Below are 17667 nucleotides of genomic sequence, written 5' to 3'. Positions count from 1 at the left end.
TTGGGGAGAATTTCCCTAATATGGCAAAGGGAACAAATATCAAGATCCAGGAGATGCTAAGAATGCGCCTCAAAATCAATAAAAATAGGTCCACACCTCATTATCTGATAGTAAAATTTACAAGTCCTAGTGACAAACAGAAAATCCTGAAAGCAGCCCGGGAAAAGAAATCTGTAACATACAAGGGTAAAAACATTAGATTGACAGTGGACCTATCCACAGAGACCTGGCAGGCCAGAAAGAACTGGCGTGATATATTCAGAACAGTAAATGAGAAAAACATGCAGCTAAGAATACTATATCCAGCTAGGCTATCATTGAAAATAGAAGGAGAGATAAAAAGCTTCCAGGACAAACAAAAACTGAAAGAATTTGAAAACACCAAACCAGCTCTACAGGAAATATTGAAAGGGGTCCTCTAAGCATAGAGAGACCCTAAGAGTAGTAGATCAGAAAGAAACAGAGACAATATACAGTAACAGTCACCTTACAGGCAATACAATGGCACTAAATTCATATCTCCCAATAGTTACCCTGAATGTTAATGGGCTAAATGCCCCAATCAAAAGACACAGGGTATCAGAATGGATAAAAAAGCAAAACCCATCAATATGCTGCCTACAAGAAACTCATTTTAGACCTGAAGAAACCTTCAGATTTAAAGTGAGGGGGTGGGAAACAATGTACAATACTATTGGACATTAGAAGAAAGCCGGGGTGGCAGTCCTTATATCAGATCAATTAGATTTTAAGCCAAAAACTATAATAAGAGATGAGGAAGGACACTATATCATACTCAAAGGGTCTGTCCAACAAGAAGACCTAACAATTTTAAATATCTATGCCCCCAACATGGAAGCAGCCAACTATATAAACCAATTAATAACAAAATCAAAAAAATTACATCGACAATAATACAATAATAGTAGGGGACTTTAACACCCACCGTCACTGAATTGGACAGATCATCCAAGCAAAAGATCAACAAGGAAATAAAGGCCTTAAATGACACACTGGACCAGATGGAAATCACAGATATATTCAGAACATTTTATCCCAAAGCAACAGAATATACATTCTTCTCTAGTGCACATGGACATTCTCCAGAATAGACCACATCCTGGGTCAAAAATCAATTCTCAACCAGGATCAAAAGATTGGGATCATTCCCTGCATATTTTTCAGACCACAATGCTCTGAAGCTAGAACTCAATAACAAGAGAAAATTTGGAAAGAACCCAAATACATGGAGACTAAACAGCATTCTCCTAAAAAATGAATGGGTCAACCAGGAAATTAAAGAAGAATTGAAAAAATTCATGGAAACAAATGATAATGAAAACACAACGGTTCAAAATCTGTGGAACACAACAAAGGCAGGCCTGAGAGGAAAATATATAGCGGTACAAGCCTCTCTCAAGAAATAAGAAAGGTCTCAAATATACAATCTAACCCTACACCTAAAGGAGCTGGAGAAAGAACAGCAAAGAAAGCCTAAACCCAGCAGGAGAAGAGAAATCATAAAGATCAGAGCAGAAATCAATGAAATAGAAACAAAACAAACAAACAAACAAACAAACAAAAACCCAATAGAACAAATCAATGAAACTAGGAGCTGGTTCTTTGAAAGAACTAATAAGATTGACAAACCCCTGGCCAGACTTATCAAAAAGAAAAGAGAAAGGACCCAAATAAATAAAATCATGAATGAAAGAGGCGAGATCACAACCAACACCAAAAAAACACAAACAATTATAAGACATACTATGAGCAACTCTACGCCAACCAATTTGACAATGTGGAAGAAATGGATGCATTTCTAGAGACATATAAACTACCACAACTGAACCAGGAAGAAATAGAAAACCTGAACAGACCCATAACCAGTAAGGAGATTGAAACAGTCATCAAAAATCTCCAAACAAACAAAAGTCCAGGGTCAGACAGCTTCCCAGGGGAATTCTACCAAACATTTAAAGAAGAATTAATTCCTATTCTCCTGAAACTGTTCCAAAAAATAGAAATGGAAGGAAAACTTCCATAAAACTCATTTTATGAAGCCAGCATCACCTTGATCCCAAAACCAGACAAGGATCCCACAAAAAAGAGAATTATAGACCAATATCCTTAATGAACACAGATGCAAAACTTCTCACTAAAATATTGTCCAATAGGATCCAACAGTACATTAAAAGAATTATTCACCACGACCAAGTGGGATTTATTCCAGGGCTGCAAGTTTGGTTCAACATCCGCAAATCAATCAATGTGATAAAATACATTAATAAAAGATAGAACAAGAACCATATGATACTCTCAATAGATGCTAAAAAAGCATTTGACAAAATATAGCATCCCTTCCTGATTAAAACTCTTCAAAGTGTATGGATAGAAGGCACGTACCTCAGTATTATCAAAGCCATCTATGAAAAACCCACCGCAAATATCATTCTCAATGGAGAAAAACTGAAAGCTTTTCTGCTAAGGTCAGGAACACGGCAAGGATGTCTGTTATCACCACTGCTATTCAACATAGTACTAGAGGTCCTAGCCTCAGCAATCAGATAACAAAAAGAAATTAAAGGCATCCAAACTGGCAAAGAAGTCAAATTATCACTCTTTGCATATGATATGATACTATATGTGGAAAATCCAAAAGGCTCCACTCCAAAACTGCTATAACTTGTACATGAATTCAGTAAAGTGTCAGGATATAAAGTCAATGCACAGAAATCAGTTGCATTTCTTTACACTAACAACAAGACAGAAGAAAGAGAAATTAAGGAGTCAGTCCCATTTACAACTGAAACTAAAACCATAAGATACCTACGAATAAACCTAATCAAAGAGGCAAAGAATCTATACTCAGAAAACTATAAAGTACTCATGAAAGAAATTGAGGAAGACACAAAGAAATGGAAAAATGTTCCAGGCTCATGGATTGGAAGAACAAATATTGTGAAAATGTCTATTCTACAAAAGCAATCTACACATTTAATGCAATCCCTATCAAAATCCCATCCAAGGTGCCTGGTGGCTCAGTGGGTTAAAGCCTCTGCCTTCGGCTCAGGTCATGATCCCAGGGTTCTGGGATCAAGTCCCACATTGGGCTCTCTGCTCCGCAGGGAGCCTGCTTCCTCCCCGCTCTCTCTCTCTGCCTGCCTCTCTGCCTACTTGTGATTTCTCTCTCTCTGTCAAATAAATAAAATTTTTTTTTAAAAATCCCATCCATTTTTTTCAAAGAAATAGAACAAACAATCCTAAAATTTATATGGAACCAGAAAAGACCTCGAATAGCCAAAGGAATATTGAAAAAGAAAGCCAAAGTTGGTGGCATCACAATTCTGGACTTCAAGCTCTATTACAAAGCTGTCATCATCAAGACAGTATGGTACTGGCACAAAAAGAGACACATAGATCAATGGAACACAATAGAGAGCCCAGAAATAGACCCTCAACTCTATGGTCAACTAATCTTCGACAAAGCAGGAAAGAATGTCCAATGGAAAAAAGACAGCCTCTTCAACGAATGGTGCTGGGAAAATTGGACAGCCACATGCAGAAAAATGAAATTGGACTATTTCCTTACACCACACATGAAAATAGACTCAAAATGGATGAGGTACCTCAATGTGAGAAAATAATCCATCAAAATCCTTGAGGAGAACACAGGCAGCAACCTCTTTGACCTCAACCGCAGCAACTTCTTCCTAGGAACATTGCCAAAGACAATAAAAGCAAGGGCAAAAATGAACTATTGGGATTTCATCAAGATCAAAAGCTTTTGCATAGCAAAAGAAACAGTTAACAAAACCAAAAGACAACTGACAGAATGGGAGAAGATATTTGCAAATGACATATCAGATAAAGGGCTAGTATCCAAAATCTATAAAGAACTTAGCAAACTCAACACCCAAAGAACAAATAATCCAATCAAGAAATGGGCAGAAGACATGAACAGACATTTCCGCAAAGAAGACATCCAGATGGCCAACAGACACATGAAAAATTGCTCCATATAACTCGGCATCAGAGAAATACAAATCAAAACCAAAATAAGATCCCACCTCACACCAGTCAGAATGGCTAAAATTAACAAGTCAAGAAATGACAGATGCTGGCGAGGATGTGGAGAAAGGGGAACCCTCCTACACTGTTGGTGGGAAGGCAAGCTGGTGCAACCACTCTGGAAAATAGTGTGGAGGTTCCTCAAAAAACTGAAAATAGAGCTACCTTATGACCCAGCAATTGCACTACTGGGTATATACCCTAAAGATACAAATGTGGTGCTCCAAAGGGGAACCTGCACTTGAATGTTTATAGCATTCCACAATAGCCAAACTATGGAAAGAACCTGGATGTCCATCAACAGATGAATGGATAAAGAAGATGTGGTATATATACACAATGGAATACTATGCAGCCATCAAAAGAAATAAAATCTTGCCATTCGCAATGATGTGGATGGAACTAGAGCGTATCATGCTTAGCGAAATAAGTCAATCAGAGAAAGACAACTATCATATGATCTCCCTGATATGAGGAAGTGGAGATGCAATGTTGGGGGTTGGAGTGTAGGAAAAGAAAAAATGATAGAATCTCAAAAAACAAACTGAGGGTTGCTGGGGGGAGGAGAGGAGGGAGAGGGTGGTGGGATATGGACATTGGGGGGTGTATGTGCTATGGTGAGTGCTGTGAAGTGTGTAAACCTGGCGATTCACAGACCTGTACCCATGGGGATAAAAATACATTATATGTTTATTTTTAAAAATTAATTAATTAATAATAAATAAATAAATAAATTTTAAAAAGTTGGGTACTCATCCTTTCTGATAAAGGCATCATACTCCATAGTGTATATGGACCACATTTTCCTTATCCATTCGTCCGTTGAAGGGCATCTTGGCTCTTTCCACAGTTTGGCGACCATGGCCATTGCTGCTATGAACATTGGGGTACAGATGGCCCTTCTTTTCACTCCATCTGTATCTTTGGGGTAAATACCCAGTAGTGCAATTGCAGGGTCGTAGGACAGCTCTATTTTTAATTTCTTAAGGAATCTCCACACTGTTTGGGAATAACATGGAGGACATTAGGAGAAGGAAAGGAAAAGTGAATTGGGGGAAATATTAGGGGGAGACAAACCATGAGAGACTGTGGACTCTGAGAAACAATCTGAGGGTTTTGGAGGGGATAGATGTGGAGGGAATGGGTGAGCCTGGTGGTGGGTATTACGGAGGGCACATACTGCATGGAGCACTGGGTCTGGTGCATAAACAATGAATCCTGGAACACTGCATCAAAAACTAATTATGTACTTTATGGTGACTAATATAACACCATAAAAAATTCAAAAAAAATAAAAATCAAATAACTGAAATTAAGGAATGTTCTCTATATCCCTCCACTCTAGTGGGTGAATGGACAAAGAAGATGTGGTCCATATATACAATGGCATATTACTCAACCACGTTTGCATCATGTTGATGCAAACAAACACCCAACATCTGCATCAACATGAATGGAATTCGAGGAGATGATGCTGAGTGAAATAAGTCAAGCAGAGAAAGACAACTATCATATGGTTTCACTTACTTGGGGAACATAAGGAATAGCATGGAGGACGTTAGGAGAAGGAAGGGGAAATGACGGGCGGGGGAATCAGAGGAGGGGACGAACCATGAGAAGCTATGGAGTCCAGGAAAAAAACTGAGGTTTTAGAGAGGAAGGGGTTGGGGGTTGGGTGAGCCTGGTGATGGGTATTAAGGAGGCACGGACTGCAGGGAGCACTGGGTGTTATACACAAGCAATGAATCATGGAACACGACATCAAAAACTAATGAGGTACTGTACAGTGACTAACATGACATAATTTTAAAAAGAAAGAAAAAGAAATTCAGAATAAAAAATAAAAATAAAAATAAAAATAAATAAAAAATAAAGTACAATTTCCAGTTTCCAGGCAGGAGGTGTGTGTTGAGCACACGCTTCGTGCTGCCAGGTGTTCAAGATGCTTAAGGATTTATGGAATTGTGGTGTGTGACTGGGACCTTCCAGGAATCCCCAGGGCTCAAAAGAACACATTCTACAAAGAGGTGGTCGGCACACACTCAAAAGTCAGTTCTGCAAGTGTGTCCCAGTGGGAGATGAGGACCGGAGGCTCAAGGAGCCGAGACTGGGTCCGAGGCTCCTGGCACAGACCGGTACACGGGGAGGGGCTGAGAGAGCTCGTTCCACTGAGGTCGTGGGACACGCTCCACGGAGCAAGCGTGGACTCCAGCCCTGACTCTCTAAATCACAGGTGAGCAGGAAGAAGGTGCCGGAAGGATAACCCTTTCCATGCACCAGCAGGGATTCCTTCTGGACGGTTGCTATTCCCTTCATAAAAGGTAAACTGAGGCACATTAAACTTGGAAGAGTTTGAGCAAATGCCAAAACTGAAAGTGGTTGGGAAAGCTCTGTGGGTGGGGTCTAGGGCAGAGGTTTTATAGGGAAGACATAAGCAACATGAAGAAACCAGCAAATTAAGTATAGCTTCCTCGGTTGTCTAACTTGGGAAAGGCTCGTTGGCTACGTATGATTAGTTGCCCCGGCTTTGTTCCTTTAGATGGAGTGTGCTGCCTGGTGCCTGAGGTCTGAGTTGCTCATGTGGGAGGCCAAAGGCCCTAAGCCATGCCAGTTCCCTCACTTCACTGTCTCGACACCTTGAACCCCTGTGGTCCTGATGCTGACCCCAGCAGCTCACCCCCTGACCCCACATCTGCAGGCAGAGCCCTGGGACTCGCCTTCTGCTGCTTCTTCGGCTCTGAGAGAGGGAAACCAAGGGCAGCAAACATTTCTGTCCTCAGTGAACCCAGGACATACTGTGTAGGACCTGAGTCAGGGTCATCTGTGAAGGACACGATTCAGTCGGGCAAGAAACCCAGAAGCTGTATTCCTAGATACCTGAACTCGGGCAGCCTACTGAAAGATGGTCATACTCCCAGTGCTTGCATCAAAGTCCCGGTTAAAATGTGCTTGAAAAATAAAAGTGATTGTCCCAACAAACACGTGCATGAAAGAAGAGAAGTCTGACATTCCCAAGACGTCCGGATCGAGCATTTGGTAAAAGATAACAAAGGCTTGCACGACACCATTCCAGGTAAGATGATCTGGGAACGCAGCCTGTGAAGCTAAGAACAGATGCTCCCATTATCGGGAAGCTGGACTAGGCAGGGGTAATCAAACGGCAAAGCCCTCGGCAAGGCAGCACAAGAGGCAGTAATTCGGACGAACATGCTGAATTGGTAGAGCAAACACTGTCGGAACCTATTCATTTGTGATGTAAATGCACTTACATGAGTCCTCATTAACACCACGCAATAAAGCTGGTAAAACGGGGGGTCACCTCCAAGCTGCAGGAAGAACAGAATTGCTCCAGCCTCAAGGAGCTGGTGGCCGGCCCAGGACCACACCCGTGCCGACCACCTGAGGCTCTCTCTGTAGGTGATTGCCTTCACAAGCCCCGTGCTGTTGCGTGTGCAGGGATCGTGCCGGAGGCCGGTGTGTGCACGGCATGCACGGGGGGATCACAGGCAAGCCCGCCTGAACGACCCCCTCGCTGCCCACACTCATCTCGGACCACGCGGGGACTTCTGTTTAAGGGACCTCCTGCCTTAAAGAGGTTGAAGTTCTGGAAGAGAAGACAGCTCCACTGCATTCTATGAGCAAAGCAACACTGGCCTTCTCGTCTGCGGTCGTAAACGCTTGAGGTCTCACCACGTGAGGAACTGGGATGCGCTTGTCAACACACAAAATGCCAGGGAGAGGAACCCTGCTTCGACCTCCTCCAAAGTGCCCTGGAGAATACGCTTCGGACCGGGAGCTATGTCAGGAGGAAGGCTTCCGACAGCGGGTGGCGGTGCTCCAGTTGACGTCTGACGACTCTCAACAAGGACAGGCGGTGACAGGCAGAGGCAGACCCACCCGGGAGAGATGCCCAGATGAATTTGTTTTAAGATGTTATTTATTTATTTGAGAGAGAGTGAGCATGAGTGGGGGAGGGGCAGAAAGAGAGAATCCCAGGCAGACGCCCTGCTGAGCCCAGAGCCCGGCGCAGGGCTGCAGCTCATGAGTCTGAGATCAGGACCTGAGCCCAGACCAAGAGTCAGCAGCTTAACCAACTGAACCAGCCAGGCGCCCCCGCCTTTGAACGCTGGAGCCCAAATTCTTCATTTTTGCAAATGAGCAGTATTCTCGGGTGCTGGTCTGCTGGTGTCCTGGGTCCCTTCAACTTCCCTGAAGCTGAACCCTCCTGCTCTGCCCAGGATGCAGGCCCACTCTGCTCCCTGTCCTTCAAACTGTCTCCTCTAAGCCTGTGTATCCTCGGTTCTTTCAAAAAATAAACTCTGTGTATAGCAGAAATCTGACATCTGAGCTGGGAGGGTTTTGAAAATACCACCTGAGGACCTCTGACATCAGAGAAAGAATAGAGTGGACAAGTGTGTGAGGACTCCCTGAGCTGGGTCTGGCTCAGCCGCAGTGTGACCTTGGGTGTTTTCCAGCATCCCTAAGACCAGGGTGCGGAACGCATCTACCCCGTGAGCTTGTGCAATGAGTGAAGAAGGTAGCATACATGAACAGGTAACGGAATTTCCCGCCCTTCATACTGATGAAAAAGTGACAGCACCAAGTTATTTTTACTCTGTTGCCTACTTTCTGGCTAATGGCACAAACCCTAGAGGTCCACACTAATGGCCAGGACCACTGAATACACGTACTGTCTGGAAATGGTTACTACAGGCTCACATTCAACGGTCTTCCTCCATGGGAATTGGGGGGAAATCCGCTAAGGTCCTAAACCCAAACGGCTTTTTCCAGAATTTAAAATCTGTGCTTCATCTGGATTAGGAGGTTTTTCTACCCATCCATTTGGGGAAAGTTTAGGAAAAAGAAAAAATACAAGGTACCACTAACGACTGCAAAGGGCAGCTCACGAATACCAAGGGTGATTGAATAGCTTTGTGGAAATCAAATGCCTGTTTCTAAGTACCCTGCATATTCCTGGTGCTTGTTTATGTCCTGGAGATGCACAGCCAGCGGCGTCTGCTGGGAATGCCCATCTGAGCCTCACAGCCATCCCACACAGGAGGACGGCTCATGACCAGGAAACACCTGGTTCAGTGCTCTCCACCAGTGACATGGAGTACCAGGGCCTGGATGGATCTCGAACCACTTTCCTTGAAATCACAATTACCTTGTGATTTTTTTTTTAAAGATCTTATTTATTTATTTGACAGACAGAAATCACAAGTAGGCAGAGAGGCAGGAGGAAGCAGGCTCCCCACTGAACAGAGAGCCTGATGTAGGGCTCGATCCCAGGACCCCAAGATCATGACCTGAGCTGAAGGCAGAGACTTAACCCTCTGAGCCACCCAGGCACCCCATTACATTGTGATTTTAATGAGTGCAAAATAACCTTTTTGTTAACAATAAAGAAATCAAGTTCACAACCAGATTGGCCAAGTAGATTTGGGAAACCAGCCAATGAGGTAACTATAAAGAATTAGTCCCTTGCTGGGCACCAGGCCCACGAGGGGCTTAATATCCATTATCTGATGCTGGTGTTATCTGATAAGAGCAGAACTTTATAAGGCAGAGAAAACAATACTGAGTCGGCATCATCATTGGATTTTCTGATGTATACCCATGATCTTTCTGCCTTCTTAGATACTCAGCATTGAGCTGAGGCATGTAGGGTACCGATGGTAATAACAGATCTCACAGATTGAGCCTGATCTGTTGCATTAGTTTTCAGACGCAAAAAAGACCACAAATCTGGATTCCATTATAGAACTCGTATGTAGAACCCCACACAACTCCTGAGAACCCAACAAAGGACGCCAGAGGTAGTTGCTAGACAGATTTGTGCCTGCATTGAATGTTCTGTAGCCAGACCCCAGAAGCACATGTTGTCCGTACTACAAAAGAAGCCAGAATGAGGCACAGCCCGTTAACCTGGACATGTCTTAAGTGTGTCTTTAGGCTAGACATTAGTAATGCATGAAGTGCTATCACACCTATTGTGAATTTTGTAGCAACTGGGTACAAGCAAAAGTCCCTTATTTAATTACAAATTACTTTTCTTATTAAGGTCTGAGTGTGTGTGTGTGTGTGTGTGTGCACATGTGTGTGTGTGTGTGTGTGTGGTTTTTGAGGACTGAGATCCCCCCATTGTATCCAAGAGTCATCACCAACAATGCACAACCTCCCTACTTTGTCCAAATAAAAATGCCAGCCGTCACAGGGGCTTGTCATGGAGAAGACCAGCAGGAAGGTGGAGGTTTGCCAGCAGTGGTGCTCTCTGGGAAGGAGAGTCCTGAAGGTCCATGTACAAAGACAGCTGATGTGCTGGTTGGTGTCAGAAAAGAAGAGAGGACGACCAGAAATTTCAAACTAACTATCACATACCCATGACCACAATTAATACATGGACTGATCTTTGTTTAAGGTGAATTACAGAAATGATTAAGCAAAATACCAGTCCCCTAACTATTCTTGAAGTGCTAATCAACTTCATAATATTTTCGCCTTGAACAATTTTTTATAAACTGAATTACTGGCTTTTCTAAAAACCTAAAAATATACCACATCCTTTTGAGGATTGTTTACGTACAAATGAGTGTTGTAGCAAGAGTAAACCAGCTCATGAGATGGTGCCTAATTACCGTACTACTTAACCATGGAGCCTGATCAGCCCAGTCCTTACAGAAAGGGGACTGTGTTCACTCTGACTTTATACCACAGTGTGCTGGCGCTTGCACTGGCCAAGGCCTGTCTCAGAGATGTCACCTGCCCAGCTGGGTAAGCTTCTCTGGGTATGAATCCCCAAGGGGCAAGCTCTAGGCCTAATTAGCTCATCTATATTATTCCAAAGTTTATCTTAGTTCCTGGTATACAGGTGAAAATACACTGAATTAACCTAAAGTATCAGACCTGGAATTCGATGCCATCCAAGAGGTTGTGAGTAGCAGGTGATTGCTGAGCTGCTGATAAAGCATTTCCCTCCAAAGACAAACGAGTGTGAGACATTTTCCCAGTTCCTTCCCAGGCTCTCCAGCAGGTACAGGAGCAGATCCGACCAAGGACGGCCCCCATTCTGCAGTGTCCTTCAGCTCTTCATTCCCTGGGCTTCCCCGTGAGCTGTCCCACTGACGCATGGCTATGAGTTAAGGGCACTTTACTCTTCTTGGTAATATTTTACAAAAGCAGGAACACATTTCTAAATAATCTGTTCTTTTCCAAACTGCATGAAGGCCAGAAGAATGAAAGTATGAAGAATGCTGAGACAAGCAGACTTGCCTGACTGGGGTTGGCAGCTGTGTCATTCCTCAGGGGCCAGACTGGCCTTCCTATCAAGTGAGACCAAGGGCCAAATGCTAAGAGCTCTCGTTTCTATTGCAATTCCCACAGGACAGGCTGAATCATGTCATTAGTATAAGATACCTGCACCTTTACTATTTGATTTGGGAAATGACCCAGAACGAGTCTGGCTTTGCACTACCTTCTTCATCCAATTTCTCAGCAAAGTTGTCTTAATAGGTGACAATGTCTGCAAGGATTGGAAAGCACCAAATATTTCCTCTAAAAGTTCTGGACAAAGTGTCTTTTAGAAATGCTTAATGAAAGTGTGTTAGCCTAAGTTCCTGACATAAAGGATGGTGTAAGAGCTCATGAACAAGAGGAAAGAAGGGGGTGCGACCTCGGGACATTCCTCCCCTCATTCCTTGGGCTAATACAAAAGTACGTTCCACACCGGGAGCAACTGAGTAAGAAAGTGAAGGAGAAAAAGCACAGGACTGGGGAAGGGAAAATAAAAATTGACGGAAGCCTGAGAATTAGAAACATATTTGGGAGCCTTTTTTCCCCCATAGAATTTAGTTTAATCAAAAATATGTTTAAAACAAACATTGAATCAGAAGTTATCAGGCCTTGTATTAAGCACTTTCCCACATCTGTTGACACCAAACCCTCTTTACAACCTTCTGAGTTACAATTCAGTGTGACTCTTCTATAGGGACCCCAGAAAGTTCAAGTCCAAGGTCACAGGTCCAGTTAGTAACATGCCTATGGTTTCATTCCTGGCACTCTACCTCAAGCATTAGGAAATATTAATTATTTGTCAGTAGTAATATTGCAAGCAGATAATTAACTGACTTTCAGAGAAGATGACAGAGTAGAAGGACCCTAAGCTTACCACATTCCACAGATATGACTAAATAACCCACATCAGTGTAAATAATACAGAAAATGATAATACAGAAAATGACCTAAGCACTGGTAGAACAGACTCTTTATAGCTAAATGTGAAGAAGAGTCACATCAAAGATGGTAGGAAGGGCAGAGATGTAGTCAGAAGCCAAATGGACTAGTGGGACTGTCTTTAGGAAGGAGGGACACTGCAGGCCCAGAGAAGGGAGAAACAGACCCTCACACCAAGCATCCCAGGCACAGGGAACCTGTACAGGATAGATGATTACCCATAATATTTAGCTTTGAAAACCATAGGGGCCTAATTTTGTGAATTCTTACAACCAGTAGGACTTAACAACTAGGACTTTAAAATTCAACAGGCTCAGTCAGCTCTGGGACAGCCAGGAGGAGCCAAAGAGCCCCATGGAGATACAGTATAGAAGCTATGGTTTGAAAAACACCTGGAGGATATGGAAAGGAGATTTATTTACTAAACTCAGAGTGTATGCTGGAAAGCCAGGTATCTTATGGAGAATTCTCCAGGAACAAAGGCGTTGCCTTGCACCACTGGGTTCCTCCCCTGCCTCACAGCCTCAACACACAGACACCTGCCAGAACTCACTGGACTGGAGAAAAGAGTGGAAGACCTCAGTGAGACTCTCAATAAACAGAAAACATAAAAAGAACCAATCAGGGATAAAAAACCCAATAACTGAAGTTAAAAATATACTAAAGGTGAAAAACTAGTACACTAGAGGGAGCAGAAGAACAGATAAATGACCTGTGGACAGAGTAATGAATAGCAATCAAGCTGACTAGGTGAGACAAAAAAAGAATACTAAAAAATGAAGGGAACACCATGACACCATAAGGCATAATAGCACTTGCATTATAGGAATGCAAGGACGGGTGCCTGGATAGCTCAGTTGGTTGGGAGACTGCCTTTGGTTTGGGTGATAGTCCTGGAGTCCTGGGGTTGAGTCCTGCATCAGGCTCCCTGCTCAGCAGGGAGTCTGCTTCTCCCTCTGACCTTCTCCCCTCTCATGCTCTCTATCTGTCTCTCTGTCAAATAAATAAATAAAATCTTCAAAAAAAAAAAAAAAGAATGCAAGAAGAAGAGAAAAGGGGAAAGAAAATTTATCTGAATAAATAATAGCTGAAAACTTCCCAAGTGCGAGGATGAAATGGAAATCCTGATCGAAGAGGTATAGAGAACACCCCAAAAATCAACTCAAGAAGAACCACAGCAAGATACATAGTAATTTAAAAGGTAAAAAGTAGTGATAAAGAGAATTTTTAAAGCAGCAAGAGAAAAAGTAAGCAGTTACATACAAGAAAAATTCCACGAGTCTACCAGCAGATTTTTCAACAGAAACTTTCCAAGACAAAAGAGAGTGAAATGATATATTTAAAGTGTTGAAAGAGAAAAATCTGCAGCCAAGCCAGGAATACTCTATCAAGCCACGCTATCATTCAGAATATAAGGAGAGATAAAGAGTTTCCCAGACAAACAAATATTAAAGGAGTTCATGACCATTAAACCAGCAAGAAATATTGAAGGGGACATTTCAAATGGAAAGGAAAGAACATAACTAGAAGCAAGTAAAGTAGAAAGCAGAAAGGCGGTTAAATTAACTATACCTATAAAAATCAGTGACAAAATAAACACAATCCACAAAACAAAAAGATGTAGAATATGACAAGTATACCTAAAACATGGGGAGGAGAGGAGTAAAAAATGAGTCCAAACTTAAGTGACAGTCAATAAAGACTGCTATATGCAGATGTTATACATAAACCTAATGGTAACCACAAACAAAAAATCAGTAATAGATATGCAAAAATTAAACACAAAGAAATCCAAGTATATCAGTAAAAAAAGCCAGAAAACCATGAAAAGAATGATCTAGAGAAGAAAGGAACAGACAAGAGCTACAAAAACAACCATAAAACAAGTTACAAAATGGCAGTAAGTATAGGCCTGTCAGTCACCACTTTCAATGTAAATAGTCAAAACATTCCAAACAAAAGACGTAGGGTGACAGAATGAATAAAAAAGCAAAACCCACTATATGCTGCCTACAAGAGACACATTTCAGACCTAAAGACACCTGCAAATTGAATGTCAAGGGATGTAAAAGCATTTATCATGCAAACGGAAGGAAAAGATAGCTGGGTAGTGATACTTAAATCAGACAAAATAGACTGTAAAACAAAGACTGTAACAAAAGACAAAGAAGAACGCTATACGATCATAAAGGGAACAATCAAACAAGATACAATAATTTAACTATTTTTGCATCCAACATGGGAGTGCTTAAATACATAAGGCAACTAGTAATAAAGGAAGGATTTAATTGATAGTAATATAATAATACCACATTTATATCAATGGACAGATCATCTAAACAGAAAATCAACAAGGAAAAAATGGCTATGAAGGACACACTGAACCAAAAAGATTTAACAGATATGTTCACAACATTCCATCCAAAAGCAGCAGAACACGCATTCTTTTCAAGTACCCATGGAACATTCTCCAGAGCAGATCATTTTTAGGTCACAAAACAAGTTGCAAGAAATCTAAAAAGACTGAAGTCATACCATAACTCTTTTCTGAACCACAGTGCTATGAAACCAGAAATCAAAGAAAGGATCTGGAGAGAGCACAAACACATGGAAGTTAAATAACATGCTACAAAACAAGGCATGCGTCAACTAAGAAATCAGAGGAAATCAAAAAATAAATGAAGACAAATGAAAATGAAAACATAAAATTCCAAAACCTTCGGGATGCAACAAAATCAGTTCCAAGAGGGAAGCTTATGACAATACACGCTTACCTCAGAACATGAAAAATCTCAAATAAATAACCTAACCTTACAACTAAAAGAGCTAGAAAAAAAATAGAACAACAACAACAAAAAATCAAAACCAGAATAAGGAAGGAAATAGCAAAGATTACAGTAGAAGCAAACAAAACAAAACAAACAAACAAAAAAATAGATCAATGAGCCAGGGGCTGCTTCTTTGAAAAGATTAACAAAACTGATAAAGTTTTAGCCAGTCAAAAGAAAGAGAGAAAGAAAGAAAGAGAGAGAGAGACTCAGACAATATTAGAAATGAAAGAAGAGAAATAACAATTGGCAATTGGCACCATATAAATAAAAAAGAACTCTAGAAGAACATTACAAAAAATTATATGCCAAAAAACTGGATAACCTGGAAGAAATTAATAAAATCTTAGAAACATATAATGTCTCAATACTGAATGAAGAAGACATAAAAAATTTAAACAGATTGGTTATCAGCAATGAAATTGAATCAGTAATGAAAAAGCTCCCAGCAAACAAAAGTCCAGGACTGCACGGTTTCACAGATGAATTCTGTCAAGCATTTAAAAAAAAATTAATACCTATTCCTCTCTAACTATTTCAAATAACAGAAGGAGGAAAGAAACTTCCTAATTTATTCTATAAGGATAGCATTACCCTGATACCAAAATTGACAAAGACACTATTTTAAAAAAAAGAAGAAGAAAGAAAAAAAACCTAGAAGCCAATAACACTGATAAATATAGATGAGAAAACCTTCAATGAAATATTGGCAAACCAAATCCAACAACACATTAAAAAATTCATTTGTGAGGTGCCTGGGTGGCTCAGTGGGTTAAAGCCTCTGCCCTCAGCTCAGGTCATGATCTCAGGGTCCTGGGATCGAGCCCCACATCAGGGTCTCTGCTCAGCAGGGATCCTGCTTCCCCCTCTCTCCCTGCCTGCCTCTCTGCCTACTTGTGATCTCTGTCTGTCAAATAAATAAATGAAATCTTTAAAAAAAAAAAAAAACCCTCAACAGAATAACTTTGGAGGAAACAAACCTCCACATAATAAAGATCGTCTATGAAAAACCCACAGCTAACATCCTTAATGTTGAAAAACTGAGAGATTTCCACTAAGGTCAGGAATAAGATGGGGATGTCTACTTTCACCAGTTTATCCAATATATAAACTGTTATGTATAAACAGTTTATTCAGACTAGTACTGAAGTCCTAGTCACAGCCATCAGATAAGAAAAAGAAATAAAAAGCATCAAAATTGGTAAGAAAGAAGTCAAACTTTCACTATTTGCAAATGGCATGATCCTGTATATAGAAAACCTGAAAGACTTCATCAAAAAACTGTTATAACTGATAAATGAATTCAGCAAAGTTTCAGGATACAACATCAGCATACACAGATCCATTGCATTTCTATACAACAATAATAAAGGAACAGAAAGAGAAATTTAAAACAATACCAATTGTTTTTAATCCCATCATATCATAACATATAAAATAGCTAGAAATAAACTTAACCAAGGATACAAACCTGTACTCTGAAAACTGTAAAGCACTGATGAAAGAAATTGAGGATGAGGGGCACCTGGGAGGTTCAGTTGTTAAGTGTCTGCCTTGGGCTCAGGTCATGATCCCAGGGTCCTGGAGTAGAGCCCCACATCAGGCTCCCTCTTCCGCAGGAAGCCTGCCTCTCCCTCTCCCACTCCCCCTGCTTCTGTTCCCTCTCTTGCTGTGTCTCCTTCTATCAAATAAATAAATAAAATGTTTTAAAAAAAAAAAGAAAAGAAATTGAGGATGACACAAATAAATGTAAAAACATTCCATGCTCATAGATTAAAAGAACAAATATTGTTAGAATATCTATACTACCCAAAGAAGTCTATTATTAATTCAGTCCCCTCATCAGATATCAACAGGATTTGAAAAAAAAAAAAAAACCTAGAATAATACTAAGATTTGTATGGAACCACAAAGGACCTCAGATAGCCAAAGCAATCTCAGAAAAAAATAAAGCTAGAAACATCACAATTCCAAATTTCAAGATATTAGTACAAAGTTGGAATAATCACAACAGTACTGTACTGGTACAAAAATAGACACATAGAACAATGGAACAAAATACAGATCCCAGATATAAACCCACAATATGTGGCCAATTAATCTTCAACCAGGAGGCAAAAATATGTAATGGGTAAAAGACAATCTCTTCAACAAACGGAGTTGGGAAAACTGGACAGCAACACACGTGTGTGTGTGTATATTTTTTCTCCTTTTTTCTCCTCCCAGTTTCAGGTTCCTTCTGATTTAGTTAATGTATATTTTCCTGGGGCCATTGTTATCCCTTTAGTATTTTGTTCTCTCATTCATCTATTCTTATCTGGATAAAATAACAAGATGTAAAAACTTGCCTCAAAAAAAAAAAAAAGAAAGAAAGAAAGTTAAAAGAACAAGAGGAGGTACTGATGGTTAGGGACCTAAACAATACAGACATTAGTAAAATGTCAGTACTAGAGTTCAGAATGACAATTATCAAGGTGCTATCAGGACTCAAAAAAAAGCATGGAAGATACTGGAGAAACCCTTTCTTGAGAAATAAAAG

The sequence above is a fragment of the Mustela nigripes genome, chromosome 18 (assembly GCF_022355385.1).
Source record: "Mustela nigripes isolate SB6536 chromosome 18, MUSNIG.SB6536, whole genome shotgun sequence".
NCBI lineage: Eukaryota > Metazoa > Chordata > Mammalia > Carnivora > Mustelidae > Mustela > Mustela nigripes.
This window is presented reverse-complemented; position numbering follows the sequence as displayed.